We start from the raw sequence: 7,032 nt of genomic DNA on the forward strand, positions 1-7,032 counted from the left end.
GGGGGGGGGGGGGGGGGGGGGGGGGGGGGGGGGGGGGGGGGGGGGGGGGGCAGAGGGCGATGAACGGCCAGCGAGCAAACGAGCGAGCGAGATGCAGAAGCGCGCGACCAAGGGAGCGGAACGGAGAGCAGGGCCAGGCGAAAGAGAGTAGCGACTGAGTAACCATTTCTCTCTAGTGGTTATTTGTAGACAGATTCGACACTCCGACAATGCAGCGAATATCATAATAGGGCCACGGCACGGAGGGGCCTCCCGCTACGGCGAGAGGGGGCCCCCAGCCACCCCGTCGGAGATTACGACGCCCATCAGGTATTTGTTGTAGATCTCAGGTCGACCCCGAGCACGGGGAGGTGTGAAAGTGACGGTAAAGCCTCGCGGAATCTTTTTAAAATCAGGACACGCCATTGTTGCGGTAAGAAGTTTTCGAGGCTTTCGCCGCGTCCCTGCGCTCGATCTCCTCTTCCGGCCGATGACGGATCATGGGCTCTTAGCTGCTTAAGGACCCGAGATCTCGCGAAGGAAAAGCATGAAACGGGCCCCAAAAAGAGAGAGAGAGAGAGAGAGTGAGAGAGGAAAAGAGAGAGGGGGAGAGGAAAAGGGGGGGAAAATAGCGAAAGAAACAGAAAGCGGGCATTGTGGGGATCATCGCGCGGAATGGCGCGCGGCTCGTGCATCGACGAATCGCGCTCTGATTTGTTTACCCCGTCGTTTCGGCTAGCGCCGAAAAATCAACAAATATTTGTAACATCGATCGTCAGCCGGTAAGGGCTTTATTTGGTTAAGGGGATCCGTTTTCAGCATTTTTACGAGCGACTCGGCTCAATAGTAGTTAGCAGCAAGCTAGTGTTTTTATCTATGATATCGTGTGATTTCGTAACCAATTTATCCTTTCGCGGAAGTTTTGTCGGGCCGCTGATTTTTGCACATTATATCGATTGGTCTAGCCGCGAGATCGGTGACCGTACACGCGTAATTGTCGTTAATTTCTTCACACGCGCTGCAAAACACGCTGTATACACGTCGGCCGATGGATCAACGTACGCGCATACGAGTCCGCTTAAAATGTCGCTCGCGTCTCGCCGTAACCCGTAATGAAGCCGCCCCTCTCGCGCCGATTTTCCGTTTGAAAATCGGCGTCTCGGTTTTCACGTGGGGTGCCGGTTCGGGGTTCACACGGGGGTTAATGAGAGGTTAGATATAACTTGCTATTCTGTGCCATAATGCGACACCAGCGTCCGTTTAATTTAAGTATATCCCGCGTATGGGACTTCAATGGGGGTGTGTCACGCGCGCCACCCTTGCGACCCCCGCAACGGGGGTATTATAACTTCATGGGAAAAACAAAATATTGTAGTAGCTGAGGGTCGTGGCATCTTTGTGCCTGGAAAGCAACGTAATACGCGCCGGCCAACAGACTTGATGCCGTCGAGAGTCTTACAATCACACAAGAAATAAACGAGTTGTAATTAAACCGTATCAATTGAATAATACACGGCTCTCATCCCGAATAAATGAGTGGAATTATTTACTCCCGGCGTAAAACCATACAATATGAGCGAGATCAAATTAAACAGCTTTCAACATCAAATTTAACAGCATAAAAAATATAATGCGAGCAAGATCAAAGAGTGTAACCAAGTGCGTAAAGGACACTGGCTTAAACTCAAGGCTAAAATGTTTTGGGCCTAAAAAGTTATAAAATAAAGTTTATAATATATTTGGTTATGGTTGTTTATAGCTGTAAGTTCCTCTCTAGAGAAAAGTACAGTTCCATTTTTAGTTAGATCAATCTTTTATTATCTATTAAAATAATGAAGATCAGACAGACACGTTTGGCGCGTATAAGCGCGGCTGTCAACGCAGAGAGCACTGGCGCTATCTTGTGGAAGTAGAATTTTCAATAGGCCATACCTCTCAAATCCGAGATCCGACCACTGTGACACTTGCATATTTTGTAATTTACGCACAAATTTTGTCAGCTCAAAATGGTCTGAAAACTTTTTGGCCATGAATCTCTGGCCTATAGGCACTTGGTCGCACTCCTTACACGTGTCTTGAAAAAATATAAACATCAGCGTGCTATCGCGTGACGATCAATGCAAAATTTCCGAGCCGCCGATCGCTGCATTACCGGGCGCGGAATTCGCCGCGGAGGTTCTCCAAGGCGCACGAAAACGTCTCCACGGAGGTAGCCTCTGCCTGAATCGCGAGGCATCCGGGCCGGTATACATGGATATGTCAGGCGTCAGTGCCCTTACGAGGTACTAAGCCGCTTAGCACTATGGGGTTTATGTTGTGCCCGACGGGGTATCTACTAACTCCATAGAACTTATATAGGGGGCCCGCACCCCGCCTACCGACGCATTATCTTATCCTCCATCCCCCACGCATGCTTCCATCACGACGACGTTCGGCCGAATCCGGCGAAACGTCAGAATCCGCGACGGAGTTCTCGACACCCACGCGCCGGCTGCCACGGAAATTACGTTTCGCGTCGCGTACGCGTTATTATTATTAATTGTTCCGCGATTCGGTCAACGATCGAAACGCGGCGCGACGCTCAATTATCGCGAAACGGATTAAACGATCGTCATAATGTACGCAGTCGCCACTAGATAAATAATACATGAAAACCTATCGAGGTGCTTAAAATTGCATCCAGGTTGTTGGGTGCGTTTCAGCGCACGCGAGCGTGGCGAAAATTCGATAATGGGTTTCGCGCGCGCACCCATCAAAATCAACGCGACAGATATGCACAGGCTTGTATCTTCATTTCTCAAGCGACGACTATCGGTGCGTAAGGAGTCCAGATGAAAAATCGCTTAATCTCATTGACACATTGTTAGTGCAATTTGTACACAAAACAGCTTCCCCTCACGGCAACGAGCTCCTCTTAACAACGCGGCTGAGAACGCCGCGCGCGCGGAACACTCTGACGAGGGTATTACGCAAAACTGTATCGGCTTTTCCGTGTTTTGATTTCACCCGGAGACCGCGAGGCTGAAGGGGAAGAGGCTAACGGAGGAGGAGGAGGAGGAGGAAGAGGAGAAAGAGAGACAGAGAGTGGCCGATGGAGCGGCAGCGCGTCGGGAACGAAGAGGACAGATACTTAGCCGAGGACTAACAACAGGCCGCGGATTAAAGGGGGCGAAATGTTATTATTGCAAGGGGTACGTCTGCGCCCCCGTGAGTACTAAGTAGCCCGGTTAAGTATGTTGTTTAAGCCAACACTGTAAGTAACCATCCCCCGGAGAAATTGCCGTGACGGCATTGCGACAAAGTCCAAACTCCGCCACGCCGATGGAAATACTTTGCGGAGTGCCTCCGGCCAGATGGGCCCCGCTCTCGTCCCGCGTGGCTCTCGCGTTTTCAGCGAGCTCGCGATGGAAGAGGCTCCTCCAAGTTACGCTCGTCATGATACGAGCGCGCGACGGTAAGAAGGCGGCCAAGTGTCACGGAACTTCGGTCCTCAGTGCGCGCGAAAGCGGGTTACGGCTCTTCGCTCGCAAGCTCGGCTCATCGCTCTAAATGTTCGCGAGGATGGAAGATCACGGAATGATGGGAAATGAATTCGCGAGAGAGCGAGTTTTGGGCCTCAAACAGGGTCGGAAGAAAATTTGCGGAGCTTCCACGTTTCCAAGGAGTAACTCGCGATGATAAACGTTACACCAGCGACCTAGTCGTCGTCGATACGATTTTATGCTTCTTTTGAGCACATAACGAGGAACTTTTCTCAAACATAAGTCATGAGTACATTTCAAGAAAATATTCCTTGTTGAGGATAACCATTACTTAAAAGAAGGAGAATAATTGAGTAATCGCTTTTCTCAGCAGTAGAATATTGTTCTGTGAGTGCCTAATTTTGGACAATCTTATTGTTTCGGTCTTTAAACGCGAATATTTAAACGTAGGATATACTTATATTTTGTTTTCTGGTGAATTTAAATAATCGTATTTAAAGATCAAACAAGTAAAAATGTCTATAATTGTAGGTATTTGTCCGGGCATTGGGGGCACTTTTACCTTACATGACGACGGATCGCGCGTTATCGTTATGTTAAACGTATGCGAGAACGACGTATGCGAGAAAATTACAACCCGCTCCGACTCGGCGGTGAGCGTAATCTCGGCGGAATCGAGAGCGGTTTTTACAGATGCAGCTAGAAGGAGATTATACCTATTTTTGATTCAGCAAATTTCAATCTACGCGAGCGAGGTGGCCGCGTGCTCGCGCGTGGCTGAATTCAGTGAATAATTTCGCTACCTCCCCGTCCCTCCCCCGCCAAGTGATTGCAGTTTCTAAAACGCAGAGTCTTTGTGCGACGAGGGAATGACAAATGCACTTCCTTGAGCCGAGATTAAAATACGATATTGCCGCTATTAGGCCCGGGTTTTGAGCCTTTGCTCGCGATAGAACGGTAACAGACGTATAATTTCCTGGAAGCTTTGAATTGAACGGCTCTCTCGCTCCGCCGGGGCGAGTGAGACGAGTGTAACCGGCTTTCAAAGCTTTGAGGGTGAGGAAGCTCATTAACGAGAGCTTTCTGTTCCTTCGTTTCGACCCGTTACTCCGACGTACACCTTCCATCTACTACCCGATATCCTTTACGGAATACTGAGACTCCGACTTCCAGCCCTCGCCGGGCTTCGCTTTTACCGACGACAAACCGAATCCCTTACTTATGTAAATGCGAATTTCTCGACGATCGTGAAATTTCGCGAATCCATGACGCGACGCCGCGTTGAAACTCGTCGGAGGTAAAAATTGCTACGACGCTTTCGTCAAAAGGATACTCAGCGAAATCTAACGCAGATGGCCACTAAAAGAGAAAAATAGTTGATCTAAACCTATAGTTATTTTACGCTCCCATCTTATTTTTTGGTTGTTCCAACACGAAAATGGCAACTGTAACATGCAGATAAGATTGTTGTCACCAACATTACAGTGTGAAATTTAATAAAAAAAATTGTTTTCTTGGTCATAATTTATAGTAGTTATTTCTCTATGTGACTGTAGTTACAAATACCAGATATTTCTTTTCTCAGTGGGTGATATATCGTCTCGTTATAATTAGCAACATTTCCGAAATTGTACTGCAAGACTGAGGACAAGTCGAGCCAAGATGAAAATCAGAGAATTAAGATGACGCGCGCTTCGTGAAAAATATGTGTCTCGAAACGTCAATACGTCCTACTCGCTGAGTGATTAATCGACAACGATCGCGTTTATTGCTCGGTATTAATCCTAATAAAATCGATTCGTCAGGCCGTGGGACATCTGACAAAAAGAATGGGCAGCCTACCACGATTGCGGCCGCTTTTAATGATACTTTCTCAAATGATTTGTAATACTAGCATACGGGCGCGTCAGAGGTAATTATTACTCCTCGTTACGATCGAACGAATTCAATTAATCGTCAGCGAGCCGCTCCGCTGTTTATATATTAATGCCGCGGGGCTGATTCTCATCGAATTCCCATGAATAACCAGCTCGTAGTCTATACAATAATCAACACCGCTAATTTCTCACCTCCCTTCCCTCCACGTAAATTTTGCATGCAACGAGCGTGGCATTGCGAATCCGCTCGTTCGGCAAACGCGAGATTTGCGATGCGGCGAAACTCGTCAAGGAAAATCTCGACACAAGTCGCGGTAACGTACGACAGTTTCGCGTCGGATCGACCCGTCATCGACGATGACTCGTCTCTCGGTTGCAGAGTTTCACGAATTCCGTCGAGTGACACGACAACGAAATTAGCGGCGACTCGTTCCCGCTCATTTGCCTCGCGCATCCGGACACGTTAATCCACCCCCGTCGCGCTGCGCAGAAATAGTTTTAAGAAGCGCGTTAATTCAATAATGTTGCAGCGGCGAATAATATGAAAGCCGTCGCACCTCGCGCTTTCAGCTCGCGGGAGAACGCCCGGCGAGAACGACGATGCCGTCGTCTCTCTCGTGATTCCCCTTCTCCACCCTATCCTCCCCATCCTTCTCCTCCTCCTCCTCCACCCCTCGTGAGAATGAAGGTGGAAGAAACTAAGTATTCCATCTTGACTTAAATACAGCCCGCGAGATGTGGCTAATGCAACCGCGAAATAAAGGGCGTGGTTTTAATGCGCAGCCGGGGATTGGCTGTTGAACTTGGCTACCCGGTCGATACTGGCCGACTATATCTGCCCGACCTGTATACTTGATACTTATCCGGCAGGAGTATATACCCACGGCTCTACTCTCTCTCTCTCTCTCTCTCCCTTCCTTCTCTCTCTCTCTCTCTCTCTCTCTCTCTCTCTTTCTCTGCTTCTCTCTATCCATCTCTCTTGTGCACCGTAAGCGCAGAAGGCTGTTTGCAAGCTCGCAGAATCGAACAAGCCAAGAAGATCCTCGGAGTGGAGTCATCGTTCCGACGCAGTCCGAGGGAGGGAAAAAAAACTCGCGCGCAAACATTTCTCAAACGATAAAATATTTTTACAGAAAATACCGCGGAGCTGCTTAACAAAGCGGGAAAAAAGTGTATCGAGAGACAAGATGCCGCGGCGACAATTCCGCACGTGATCCGCGATTCATGCGTGCGCGCGCGCGAAGAGCCCTACATTACGACTCGTGCATTACGCTACGCGCAACACATTGCTGCACAGATACTTCATGATTATTTATGTCTTCGCCGTCACCTCATGGTCAGTCTGTACTGCAAAGTCGTGTCAAATATTCATAAATTCCCGCGACGTCTCGCGTAGCTGACGCATCGTTAATTGTGCCGCGAGCGCTCTTTGTTATTCATAGATCTCCGGTTAAAGTGTTAAACTCCCGTCGGTCGGTCGGTACAGCGATCGCATCGCGTGCCATCAGTATATTAATTACAGTCGCGTTATATAGCGAACGAATAGAGTCATTTTGGAGAAGTTACTTAACGGCGCCCGCGTTCCTCGCAAGGCTGAACGAGCTCCGCGATCTATCTTCGTCGATCCCTCTTTCTCTTCCTCTCTCTCTCTCTCTCTCTCTCTCTCTCTCTCTCTCTCTCTCTCTCTCTCTCTC

The 7,032-nt window shown here is 48.8% G+C and overlaps 1 long non-coding RNA gene across 1 annotated transcript in view; it reads right to left on the bottom strand.

Moving 5' to 3' along the window:
- LOC116845233 overlaps positions 1–7,032 on the bottom strand; it is a 73,969-nt gene that overhangs the window by 17,555 nt on the left and 49,382 nt on the right. The window lies entirely within an intron of this gene.

This window comes from Odontomachus brunneus, unplaced genomic scaffold, assembly GCF_010583005.1.
Source record: "Odontomachus brunneus isolate Ranch 3 - 2012 unplaced genomic scaffold, Obru_v1 Obru_scaffold_050, whole genome shotgun sequence".
In the NCBI taxonomy this organism is placed as follows: Eukaryota; Metazoa; Arthropoda; class Insecta; order Hymenoptera; family Formicidae; genus Odontomachus; species Odontomachus brunneus.